General features: G+C 46.8%; 1 protein-coding gene across 2 annotated transcripts in view; it reads left to right on the top strand.

Annotated features, from left to right (window-relative positions):
- The window catches only part of YPEL2 (yippee like 2), an 87,608-nt gene that overhangs the window by 23,843 nt on the left and 49,969 nt on the right, over positions 1-13,796 (top strand). Inside the window, exon 1 of one of the 2 annotated variants that reach the window (XM_081109408.1) lies at positions 6,052-6,208. The exons of the other annotated variant lie outside the window; for it this stretch is intronic. The gene's annotated coding sequence lies outside the window, so the exon portion shown is untranslated. Of the gene's footprint in view, positions 1-6,051; positions 6,209-13,796 lie in introns of those variants that run through there. 2 annotated transcript variants of the gene reach the window in all.

Genomic DNA, 13,796 nt, shown 5'->3' with positions numbered 1-13,796 from the left:
TTTCAAACCAGGGGTCTCCAAGCTTTTCTGATTGTATGTGACTAACAGCAAAAAATGCATAAATCCGTTTTTCAAATCATTTGTGGATATTTCTTGGTACCATTTTCTTGTCAGATCTGACAAGAAGGTTACTGCTTTTACTGAGTAATGTGGCAGACAAATTATATTCAAGGGAAGAGAAATTACCGATTGACCTTACTATCAACCATATGAGTGGCTATTTTTTTAAATATGTTTTTATTGATTTCAGAGAGAGAGAGAGAAACATCAATGATGAGAGAGAATCATTGATTGGCTGCCTCCTGCACGCCCCCTACTGGGGATTCAGCCCCAAACCGGGCATGTGCCCTAACTTGGAATTAATGGGTCAACACTCACCTACTGAGCCACACCAGCCTGGCAAGTATGGCTATTTCTTTACATCTCCAACACAGTGTCACTGAGCGTTTTACTACTTGCCAATCTAAGATTAAAATAGCACCTCATTATAATTTTAATTTACATTTTTTTCTTATAAGTATGGTTAAACATTTTTTCATATCTTTTACAAGTTATTTCTATTTCCTCTACAATGAATTGTTACTTCATATCCTTTGCCTTTACAAAAATTAGCCCTTAGTCTGTCATGTGTGCTCCAAATATTTTCTTTTCACCATTTCAGACATATTTTTAATTCTAGCTCTACTATTTACTAGCTGTGTGACCTTGAGAATATTAGTTAACCTCTCTGTGCCTACGTTTACTTGTCTGTAACAGAGATAATAATATAGTTCTCAATCCTATATTTGATAGGTAGGTGTTTTAGATTCTAGAATATTTTAGTACAAATGCTGTTGTATGTTACATAAAAACCTAGGAAGTATGAGCTGTTTCAAACATTAATATTCCTATAAGAAACATATGAATGTACTAGGTGGGATTAATAATACCTACGAATGACCTCATATCAGTTTAAGTTTGCCATCAAATGAGTTGCATCAAACGTTTTTGTGGGGGGGGGGTTTGGAAAGTGGAGTATAGGAAAAGCTACGGTTTATTGCATCAGGTTGTTGAAGAAAGACATCCTAGTGGTATTATGGCCGATTGTTTAAATATTGAGACTAGCCCACGTGGGAAGGATTGGAAAGGAAAAGATACTCAATGAGAGTAATTTTAGTAGCTTGTGCAAATAAAGAAACATCATAGTATTCTTACAAATATATTCTACCCTACTGATCGTAATGATTGAACACCACTGCCTGTAATTGTTCCATATGAGCTCTGTCAAGCTTGTTTTTGATGTTCAGAGCTTTTTAGATTTTGGACCAGTGGTGGTATCCTCTCATAGATTGTTGTGAATATTGGATTAGATTACGTCATACATGGAAGGCATCTATAGCAGCTCTTAGAACAGAAAGCACCAAGTAAATATTCTTGTTGTTCTTGTTTTTAAGATGGGACTGCTAAGCCCTTACAATTCTTGTTTCTGGGCCTTTAGCTTGGCTTTGTGGGGTGGCTTGGTGTTGAACAAGTTTCCTTGTAAAGGCGATGGAGATATTTAAAGAGGAGAGATGCATTTTTATTCTTTGATGGACACTGTAGAAGAAAGAACACATACATGGCCTTTGAAGCCAGAAAAATCAGGGTTCACCTTCCATCGGATCAGCTTCTTTTAAAAATGGGGGGAAATACCTATCTTGCAGGTTGCTTTGAGGATCACCTATAACTAGATAGGATGGAGACTGCTCTGTATACAGTATATGCTCAATAAATGATAGCAGCTGTTTTGTTAGGGGAATTTCTGGAGGGCTGAGGTCCAACCTTTACCCACATACAGTCTAAAAAGCATACAATCAGCCACTTTCATGACTGAAAATGAGGGCCTTGGACAAAGATCAGAGAAAGCATTTATTGTACATAAAGAAACAAAGCACCGTGACCATGATCCGTCTGCAAGGAGGTGGCACCAGGCCCTCCTTTGTGACATAATGTCATGGGACTTTACTTCTGGGCGGAGGTGGGAGGAGGGGTCCAGTGAGGTCTGCCAGGAGCAACCCCCCTTCCCCACAGAGGCCGAGGGGACAGCACCCCGGGGTAGTAAAGTAACCCAGCAGCCTTTAGTCTCCAGGACATTTCCATTGTACTGTGGTTTTAAGATATAGGTTGCTCCTTTTATTATAGAATATCCCCCCAGCTTTAGATTGAACTTCTCAGACTTCAAAGTCAGACTGCTATCTCTTGATCCGTATACCCCGAGGCTAGACCCTATCCATTTCTGCTTAAATCCCTACTGAATTCAACGGAGATATAAACCATGAGAGAGTGCCTCCCATGTGCCAGGTGCTGAAAATACAAAGACAATCTGATAAGTTTCCATCCCAGGAGGGACTGGCAAAGAGGAAGGATAGCTGATAACTCTCTTAATAGGGAGTGCCGAGTGTTGAGTGATGTGACAGAGCTATGATAAAGTGCTATAGAGGGTACTGAGAAGAGAAAAATTAAATTTTCTAGGGAGGTTAGGGGAAACGCCTCCACAGAAGTGCCATTTGATCTGATCTTTGGACTGAGTCATAAAGTAGAAGGCTTTGAGATGGAACCAGGAGAGGAAAAAGCAGAGACAGAGGGAAGTGGGGGAAGGAGAGAATAGCACTCCGAGTGAAAGAAGCTGCAGGCACGAGGGTGCGAGGCAGGAGGCATATTCATCCACTCGTTCCGTTATTTATTCAATAAGCAGGCACTGGTTGAGTGCCGGGCACGATTCTTGGCACTGGGGACACAACAGGGTGCAGACAAAGTCCCTGATACTCTCATGGAGTTTACACTTCAGAGCAGGATGGGCCTGAAAACAAATAAATAAAGGAGGTAACTTCCGAGAGCAATATGTGTTACGAAGAAAATAAGTTGGGAGAGGGTATGATGATAGGGAGTACCTTGGCGAGGCCAGTGGCATGTACGTTTGGGTAGTCAGGGAATGCTCTCTGGAGGAGGTGTTTGACCTGAAAACCAAGTGGCACAGAGGCAGCCTTCTGAAGGCAAAGTGTCCCGAGTAGGGGGAACCGCAAATGCAAAAAACAAACAAACAAAAAACACCCAAAAAAACAGCAACAGGCTAGGCCTGGTGTGTTTGAGGGACAGAAGGGCAGGCAGCTTGACTGGGAACAGCCTGAGCAAAGGAGTGATGGGGGCAGACCACAGAGGGCAGGCCTGGTTGGAAGGCCTCCTGGGGCATCCTAAGGAGGTTGTTTTGAAGAAGTACCATCTGGCTGCGGGGTAGAGGAAGGGTTGGAAGCAGGGAGGTCAGTTCGGTGTTGCTTACTCTGGGCAAGAGATGTTGGTGGCTCCGACCAGGTGGTAGCAACAGAGACAGACAAATACATATATATTTTGAAGTAGAGCTCACAGGACCTGCTGAGGATTGGAGTGGGGGTGAGGGAAAGGAAGCTGTAATCATGTCAAATGCTACGAAAGGTTGAATAAGATGAGCAGGTGAAAGTGACCTTGCTCATTGTAGTAGTGATGTCGATGTGGCAACAGTGGGAACATGAGGTTGGAGAAAGAGGATGGTGGAAAAGAATGGCTATAAAGACTTTGGGAATGAATGAATCTGGCCTCACACAGAGGACACAAGGGTACTGAGCCACTGACAAAGCCAGGCTGATAACCTGTGAGGCCAGGTACCTCTCAGAATGTTACTGCCAAGGGTTTTAAAAAAGAGGCCTTCAGCTAAATATGAACAGTCTGTCTCTCCCTCCCCACCTCCCTCCCTCACCCCCTTTCTCTTTCTCCTTTCCCCTCTCTCCCTCTCTTTCCTTCCCTGCCTCTCTCAGGAAGAGATAGAGAAATAAACATCAATTAGTTGCCTCCCACATGCATCCCGACTGGGGACCAGCAGCCTGGGTATGTGGAATTGAACATCACCACCTTTTGCTGTATGGAACAACACTCCAACCAACTGAGCCACACCAGCCAGGGCTCTTCATCTCTTTTTTGCCTTGTAGGGTAAATATCTGCCTGTTCTCACACACTCTCCATTAGCCTCAGCCTCTCCTCTCAGTAGATTATTCAGATGTGTACTATCATCCAAGTCAAGCAGGAAATTCTGCACTTAACGGGCTTGAGTAAACGTGTGCTGAGGGGCAATTAGAGGTGCTTGCTTTCAGAGAGGAAGAGAAAACACTTTTGCTACTTTGTTTCACCCAAGACTTTGTTTTACTCTCACTTAACAACCCGGGATGTTTGACTCCTTTTTGACTGGGAGGGGACATTATCAGGCTTCTGAAATACTTTGTGTTGACTGGCTGGCTAGTTCAATTGTCTCCTGATCCTACAGTCCCCTGCAGACCCACAGCAGGCCTGTAGGGGTCCTCAGACCTCTCTCTGAACCACTACACCAGGCTTGTCCTCTTGAGCTAACATTATCTTTTATTTAAACAGAAACAGTAGCCACCAATCTTGTTACATAACATACCAATATCCTAGGGTGTTACACTAATGTAATATCTACTGTTAGGGAGTGGTTATCTGTCAACACAAATATTCACTAGGAGAATATTTTGGAAACATTGTATTAGGTTTGACTTTCTGGCCCTACTTAGAATTGTGGAGCCGGAAGGAACTTGAGAGATCATCCTATTTCATTCCACCTTTCATATGGTGAAAACCAAGGCGCAGAGAGACAAAGACATTTGCCCAAGAGGTGGCCCAAAAGGCTAGGTAGAAATTAAGCTTTTGATAATCCAAAGAATCCATCACACATTCTTAGGTTAAGGGGTTCAGTGTTAAACCTTTCTTTTTCAGGATTCTTATCTCAAAAGCCTTTTTTTTCTGTTTAAGACTTTGAAATTATGTCAATTGTGAATAGTGACAGGGTGCTCCTGCTTTTACTGAAACTGCATATTTGAGACTAATAAATATGTACAATACTGACATATTTAAGGTAGCTTTGTTGTTTTTACTAACACTAGGGCTGGATTCACACCCAACCATGCAACTCATATTAACTGAATACAATTTGAATGCAATGTACATATATTAACTGAATCAAATATATTTTAAACACAGCTGGGTGAAGTTTGAACCACCAGGGGAGCCACCCCTGTACCATTCTCATTTCTGGTCTCTGAGGAACTGCAGGAACCTCAGTGGCCTAGTGAAAAGGCTGGGCCGCTCTCTTCCCCTGACCCCTGCCAGCATTCTTTTTCAAACAGACCTGTTTTCCTGCTGGGAGGCTGCCCCACTCCACCCCTCTGGTGCCTCCCCGAATTTCCTGACTGCCCTGGGCTTATTTTTTAACCTTCTGTTCCTTGAAAAGCACCACCCCACTGACCCAGAATGTGGGCTCCTCCCCGCTGGTCACTGACCCACCTACTCTCCCGGGATTACCATCCCCGTCTCCCTCTAAAAGTCTTGGAAAAGCAGCAGCAATAGGCGGCTGAGCGCCAATTTCCCTAAAGGCTCCTTCCTACTTTGAGCTCACCGAAATGGCTAGCAGAGAAGAGGGAGAACGGCTTGCTTCTGAGTAGGGCCTGGTTGGGCCGGGCTGGCACTATCTTATTCAGCAGCCCCAGGATCTGAGGGCCTCCTCAGTTACCTTCGGCTCTGGGTTAGGCATGGCTAAGGTGTAAGGAGAAAGTTACCATCTTCGGACCCCTAAGCAGAAGCACTGTAACACCTCCCTTCTCCCTACCCCAGGTTCTGAAAATCCCAGTTTTGACCTGGGGACAAATCCCAAACCCAAATAAAAGATCTCCTCCCAGGCGCTGAGAGCCCTCCCATTCTCATCACCCTCTCTCCCCGTTCCTCCGGCCAGTCGCCCTGGTTAGCCGGGTACAGCGGCCTGAGCCTCGCGGGGCCAGACCCGTCAATCGCAACACTCCCCGCACCCAAGCCCCGCCAGGGCAGAGGGGTGGGGGGTGGGAGGTAGGGGAAGCGGGGGGCGGAGTTCCGTCCTTTCCTGATTGGCTCGGGGTGGGTGGCTGCGGCCGTGCCGAGCCAACCCGCGGCGTGTTGCTATGTGCTGAGCTGAGGGGATAGGCGCGGGGGCGCGTCCGTCATAGGGCAGCCCCCAGCCCCGACCCGGAGGGATGCAGAGTGGCGGCGGCGGCAGTGGCGGAGACTGTGGCTTTAAGAGAGCGCCCGGAGCCCGGGATCCGGCCGGGCGGTCCTTTGCTGCGGCGCATCCCCGTGGAGCCAAGCCTGGCGCGGGCCGGACGGTGCAGCTTGCAGCCGGGTAAGCAAATCGGGAGCGCGGCGCAGGCCGAGCGCGCGTGGGCACGGGGCGCGCTGACAGCGTGAGCGCCGGGCACCCAGCACAGGGCACCGGTCCCGCGGCCCCTCCGGCCCCATCTCGCGGGGCGCGGCGCTCTCTGCCCAGCACGGCCGAGTCAGAATCGGGCGTGGGGTCTCCGTGGGGGCCACGGGCGCAGGGGGCGGGGAGCTGGCTGCCGGGGCCACGTGACCGGTTTGTTTACAAACACTGGCGGGCCCGCGGTGGCCCGAGGAGGGAGCCGAGGTGGCGCGGGGTCCTCGGGTCCGGGTCCGGGACGTATTCGGGGAACTGGGCATGTCTGGGGTGGCGATTGGGCCGAGGGAACCTGGAGACCCGATCGCTGTTTCTTTCTTAGCATAGTTCCGTGGGTTCGGACTCCGTGGGGGCCAGGGCGGGGGCTTTGGACATTTCTGTCCCGGGTGAAGCTGAATGCCTGCTGGAGACTCTGGGTCCTGGAGCGCGGTCCCCGGGGCCCCCGCCTTTGGGAGACTGGCCGCCTTCAAAACTCCCGGGAGGGAGCGCTCGGCCGGCCCGAGCCGAGGTGACCGCAGCCGAGTTCCTGCCTGGTCGCTTCCCGGCGCCTCCCCAGTGCCCTTGCCAAGGGGGTGGGCGCGAGCTCGCTCCTGCCCGACAGAATGTAGGGGCCTCTGCAGCGATTACCTCCCAGGACCTCCCTGCTTCAGGTTCACCCGCTGACCTCTTGTGGGTGTCTGTACCCAAGTGGTGGCTTTTCTCCTGTTGGGGGCTGGGGGAACCACCTGTTCTTTTGGACCCAGCCCAGGAGACTGCCACCTCCGACTGCACTCTCAGTTTACAATTGTTTCGAAAGGCAAGTGAGTGAGTGTCCTCTGTTTTTCTCGGCTCTGCACGGGCTGCTGTGAATGGCACGTGAAACTGCTCAGGGCTCTGCTGGAGGGGGAGGGCGCTGCTTTCCGGCCTGCTGTTGTATTTGCTCTTCTGGAGTCTTAAGGCTCTTTTAAGTGAGCCCTTGCTTCGTCAGTCTGAAGGCTAACAAGACAGCTAGCTACTCGTCCTTTTTCCTTACCTTGCCTCCCTTTTTCTTCTCTTCAGATCCAGCAAGATATGCACGATGGGGCTCCCTGTCCTAGAGCAGTGGGCAGAAAGAGGAACTGCTACCCTGTACCCCACTTGCTCACAGGACATTAGTGGTTCAAGGAACCTGGGGTGGGGGTGGGGGTTGAGAAGTTAAGCGACTTGCCCAAGATAAACATGCCACTGGCTTGGGTGGGACTTGATCTCACATGCTTGATGCTAAGTGCTCTTGATTTTGAGAACTTGACCTTGTGATCAGTAGGATTGGATTCAGCCTTCCCTGGCTTTTCTTTGACTTCATCACCAACACAGGACTTGCAGATGTGGGCTGAACCTGAATGTGACTTCTGTCCATTGCAGTGGTTCTCAACCTTCCTAATGCCGTGACCCTTTAATACAGTTCCTCATGTTGTGGTGACCCCCAACCATAAAATTATTTTCGTTGCTACTTCATAACTGTAATTTTGCTACTGTTATGAATCGTCATGTAAATATCTGATATGCAGGATGTATTTTCATTGTTACAAATTGAACATAATTGAAGCATAGTGATTAATCACAAAAACAATATGTAATTATATATGTGCTTTCCGATGGTCTACCCCTGTGAAAGGGTCCTTAGACCCCCAAAGGGGTCGCGACCCACAGGTTGAGAACCGCTGGTCCATTGCTTCCCTCATTGCCTTAGCCCTTCATACTAAGGCTGAGTCTTGCCCTGGTGAGGAATATGTTAATTCTTCTGGACGGTGATATGAGTGGCCACAAGTTTTGTTCTTATCAAGGAACAGGCCCAGCCTGAGGAGAGTTGCGCCAACTTCCCTTTGACATTGTCCCTTGTCCCCAGGTCCATGATAAGGGTGTCCGATCTGAGTAGAAAGGGGCCTGGGCTCATCCTCCTCACCGGTTTGGTCTTGCCTTGTCAGTTTAAGATTTGATAACGGCATTTCTGGGATGTGCCTTGGTATCTTGTCCTTGACCTGAAGTCATGCTTGGAGTTAGCGGTGGAAAATAGAAAATTAAACGCCATGTACAAGAAGACCCTTTTCCTTCTAGGAGAGCAGTTTTCAAACTTTGAGTGGGGTCCACATTTTACATGACTACATCCCAGAGCTGTGATAAGTTCCAGGAAACAGTTGCCCTTACTACCTGCAGTGTGCTCTACTTAACAATTTTTGTCTCCTTTTTAAAAAACACACACACACAAAACAGCTGGTCATGACCCATTAATTTGATTTCTTGACCAAATAGCTCAAGGCCCACAGTTTAAGAAACATTGCTCTATGGCAGCAGTCCTTAAACTTGATGTGCATAAAGATGACCTTGGTCATGTTTAAAAATGCAGTTGTCAGTCCACTCTGGTGATGTTTATTTTCAGCGGGGCACATTTTTAATAAGTGGGCCATGCGATTGTGATGCAGGTGGTTGATAAGAAACTCTGACCTAGTGGGGATTGCGGGCAGTGAACAATGAAAGGCATTAACTTGGGTATGAAGTGTGCAACGCCTGAGTCAGAAATGTGACCCAGACTATGCAAACCTTAGTCTCTCATCTGCCTGTCTCAGAAGCCTATAGTGTTGTTTGCTTTCAGCCGCCATGAAACTTGGCCATAAGAGAAGAGAGAGACGCCCCTTCCCTTCCCATCTCACCCCACCCCACCCCATTTGAGGGCTGCTGTTCTCTGTTCTGGGCCACTGGATGTCTTTAGATGCCTGACGTTGGGGTCATGAGTAGTGCGGAGGACTTAGCTCTGCTATTCACAGATTGTGTTAAAATCATCACTGTTTTAATGGTTTTGAGTTAGCAACACAGTCATTGTGCCTTGGATGTTAACAAAGGGCCGGGAGAAGAGGTTGATTTTGTTTAATATCTGGGTATTCCAGGCTCTGTGGTCTGGGGGAAGGGCAGGCTGATGGTTTTGTTTTTGTTTGGGGGGAGGGGGGGGGTCGTGTCCCAGGCTTGTCTGTCAACAGTTGTTAATAAGAGACACAGTTCCCCACCTCCTTGCCTTCCTTGGTCCTGGCTCTTTCCTGTGGTGACAGCTCGGGCTCCTGTCTGCATGTGGATTTGTTAGTCATTCAGTTTCTGATGCTGTTACCTCTATCTCTACCTTTGAGCACAAACATACACAGATCCGATGCATCCACATGTTGGATGTTTCCGTCTTAGTTACTGTATCCAAACATGTTGGTAAAAGAAATTTCCTTGAATTAAAGCTGCCATTTAGCTTCAAAAAGAACTCTAAATTATCCAAATTTAAATTCAACTGTGGTCCTTCTTGCCAAAGGTATGCCTTATATGGGATTGCTAACTGTAGGATTGTTGACATGAATAATGCTCAGTTTTGGTCAAGCAGGCCACACTGAGAATGTTTTGAGCCAATGGAAAACAGAAAGCAACAAAAGGATGGCAATGGATAGGATATCCTAGGCGAGGAAAAGCAGAGGGGAGAGATGTTCAGGTGCCATTCAAATGGAGGATCATGATCAGTTTCCTTTCTATATTATCTTGGCACTTCCCTAGGGTCTGTGGACCAAAGCGCTGGATGCTCTGAAAATTGCATTCTTAGCCAAGTGAGTATTAGGCTCTGGAAAAAGAAGAATATTTTTGAACTTGCACCTTCAGTGATGGAAAGCCGGGGCCTGCAGGCTAAAGGTGTTTTGTTAGAGTTGATAGAGTGATATTATCCTTAACAAAATAAGGTGATGGTACTTGATTTTCATCCTAAAGAACCAAACCTACCTGAATTTCACTGGGAGTGGTGAATGTAACCTTGGGAGGTTGGGGGCAGGGGAGGGGAGGTAAAAGTAAATTGGATTATGCTCCTCCCCTGTTTACAATTTTTCAGTTGTAATCCAGCTGCTTTCTCTGAGGCCCTCCTCTCTCCCCTAACCTCTCCCACCTTATCTCCTACCAGCCCTCACCTGGTCGCCTATGCTTCACTCTGGTCCAGCTGCAGGTGGTTTGTTTTTGTCATCGGGCCTTTCCTACTGGCAGTCCCTCTTTCCAGAATGCCTTTCATCCAAATTTCTGCATGATTGGCTTCTCTCCCCTGGGTCTCGGAGAGCCCTTCCCTGACCAGTTATCTAGAACAGCTCCTCTCCTCCCTGCCCTTTGGCCTTTCTTAAACCCCTGGTATGGAGTAGCACTGGCTAAAATAATCTGCGTTGTTGGAGTGAATGAATGAATGACGAAAGAGCCAAGGTTGAGTCTCCAAGAGTAGAAAATAGTACTTTATTTTCAAGGGAAGAAGATATAAAACAACACAAGCATTTCTACCAGTAATCACATTTCATTAATACTAAGAGACATTATAAGTAGGGTTAAGAAGCCTGGGCTTTGGAACCAGAAAAATCTGAATAATTATCACTGTGATCTTGGGCAGTTTGCTAAAATTCTCTAAATCTCTGTCCCTTATTTGTAAAATGGGACTAATAATAGTTACTATCACACAGGGTTGAGGGGAGTTAATGAGAGAATGCATGGAAACCAGATGCAGAGCCCGCCACCTGAGCACTTGATGTTTTGTTTTTTGTTTTTGTTGTGGTTTTTTTACAATAGGCACACTGGTTCTTTTCCTAATGGGGGTCTGCTTCCCTGCTGTTGGTCTTTTGTGAACCCTTCTTCCATTGGGGGTTTGTTTCTTTTTCTTTTTTTTTAATGTATTTTATTGATTTCTTACAGAGAGGAAGGGAGAGAGAGAGTCAGAAACATCCATGAGAGAGAAACATCGATCAGCTGCCTCCTGCACACCCCCCACTGGGGATGTGCCAGCAACCGAGGTACATGCCCTTGACTGGAATCGAACCTGGAACCTTTCAGTCCACAGGCCGACGCTCTATCCACTGAGCCAAACCAGTCAGGGCAGCACTTGGTGTTAATAGCTAGATTCTCCCTCTCTGACAGGAGTCAGAGAGGCAGGAATTCCCAAAACATTGATTTGAGAATGGGCAGTAAGAGGTAAAAACTACTAAATTATCAACATAAGAACGAGTCAACCTAAGAGTTTATGTGAGCCAATCTAAGGAAGATTGCATGAAGGTGGGAGAAAGCAAGGCTGGGTTTGGATTACAGGGCAGTTAACAAGATTATGTGCCCTCTTGAGGGTGGTTTTTCAAAGGTATGTTGACCTAGATGCTCAAGAACAATGGGGCTAGGAGGGTTTGCTTAAGGCAAACATACGCCTTTTACTAAAAAAGTTACCTGTCTGAGGTGTGACTACCCACCATGACCTGTGAGGAATTTAAGATGAGATCACCCTGTGAGGTTACTTTTCGGAGAACCCCTTTTTCATCCACAAAAATCTTTAATCAGATGGAGACAAAGTGTCACTTGGATCTTTCAGAACTGGAATGGAATTTAGAAATGCATAACTGTAAATACATACCCATATGGAAGAAGTAACTTTTATAGAAGTTTTTGGAAGGAAATGTTGTCTACTTGTTCTTCTTTTATCCTTGGATTAAGGTGGGGCAACTGACAGCTGTTTACTGGGGCCATTGGTCCCACCCCCCCCCCCCCCCCCCCTGTTTTCGCTGCAATGAGGTGTCCTGCTCTTTGCTTTGTGGAGGGACACTGTCTGAAGTAGCTGTGTATACCATGATGCTACATTTCTTATAAGGCTTTATATTGTTGATAACTTAAGCTACAACTTTAAAAAGTTAATTGGAGAAATTTCTTTCAGAATCAAGTTCTCCGAAAAGCTTTGTCTCTTCCGAGGAACTGTTATGATTTTTTTCTTTGGACAATTGGAAATTTATAGCTGATCATGTTTCTCTTTTTGCTTTGGCTGCCAGGAAGCACAAAGCCAAATTTGTGGCTTGAATTTAGTAACTAGGGGGCCCTGCATCCTAACTTTTTCTGGTGTGAAACTTGTAATTTTTATTTTCTCTAACCTCTAGTTAATGACTTAATAACTTTTTATTAATGAGGTATATACTGGATTGGGCATTAACATCTATTTTATGGACTACGTTGTAGAGATTTAAACGCTGAGGCTCCAACAGGGGAAAAGGGCTTACTTAAGACACAAAGCTAATTAGGGCAAAGCACAGGCTGGAAACCATACCTTTTGTTTATTAGGCCCAGGGCTCTTCCTACTCCTGTACGTTCTGGAAAAACACCAGCTCCTGACTAAAACCCTAATAGCCCAGGATGTCTCAACACTAGGCAAAGCCTGCCTCCTCTGTGATAGGGCCAAGGAGCATTCTGCCATTGAGGTGCTACTGTGCCACCCACATTCCTATTTCCTGGTTGAGTCAGCAACGTTGTGTGCTCTCCCGTCTCCTGAGCTACATGGCTGACAGCCCTCCCCTGAGGTCTTGAGAATGTGGTGTGTCCAGATCTGAAACTAGATTGCCAGCTCAGAGTGAAGACACCCTCTGGTGTCTGGAGCTCTATTTGTTCATCTCCAGGAAGGAAAGCTTGATGTTCAGGTGGCCAGTGGGTGCCCCGAGGCTTAGACAGGGTCTTCTGGGTGCCAGCAGTGGCTGAGTTTGGTTGGACTGAAGAAAGTGCTTTAATTTGATCTGATACGAAATTTAGTTATAGGAAATACTGATTTTGTTTTGTTTTCCCATGGTGTTCTGGTTGGGAGTACCTGGGGCAAGAGGGCGCAGGCTTGGAACACATCCTGCCTATTTTCTATTTTGAGTGAGAGAAGAGAACCTCTGGCCTGGGGCTGAAACTCAACCTTGGGTTTTGTTTTATTTTCCTGGGTGATAATCATTGAACAGATATAAGACCTTGGGGAGATAAGGATGAGTTAAACATGGCCTCTGCCCCTAAGAGCAATTAAGGCATATGTATTAGTAACTAGAGTACAAAACAAGGTAGACTTTTAAAGTCATCACAGAGACACAGAGAAAAGGGTAGGCATATTGAAGACGAGGTGGTGAAGAATAAAGAGGACTTCAACATGTAGAAACACGCCAGGGGAAACTGTGGGTGCAAAGCCACAGAGGGGTGATCATAAGAGGCAGCGTATGGGCAACGTTCAGTAGGCACAGGAGATGTGGAAAGGAGACAGCTGGGATATTGCCACAGTTTAGAGTAACTCCATGGAAGTGAACTGTGATTTCCATTCACAATAGCACTCCTGAGCTTGCAGCCTGTGCACAATGGCTAGTTGACACAGATAATAGGCTTCCTCAAAAGTGAGACTATCCTTAGGGCTCCTCCGTCCTGGCTGCCATTAAGAATTCCCAGCCCAGCCCTGACCGGTTTGGCTCAGTGGATACAGCGTCGGCCTGCGGACTGAGGGGTCCCAGGTTTGATTCCAGTCAAGGGCATGTACCTTGGTTGCAGGCACATCCCCAGTAAGGAGTGTGCAGGAGGCAGCTGATCGATGTTTCTCTTTCATTGGTGTTTCTAACTCTATCCTTCTCCCTTCCTCTCTGTAAAAAAAATCAATAAAATATATTTAAAAAAAAAGAAATAGTTCCCAGGTTTCTCCAATGCAGCCATCCCACACATGTCTGAGGTCTGGAAATCACTAAGG

The sequence above is a fragment of the Myotis nattereri genome, assembly GCF_964212035.1.
Source record: "Myotis nattereri genome assembly, chromosome: 16".
NCBI classification, from domain to species: Eukaryota; Metazoa; Chordata; class Mammalia; order Chiroptera; family Vespertilionidae; genus Myotis; species Myotis nattereri.
Note: the sequence above shows the minus strand (reverse complement) of the source record. Positions and strands in the feature narration are given on the sequence as shown.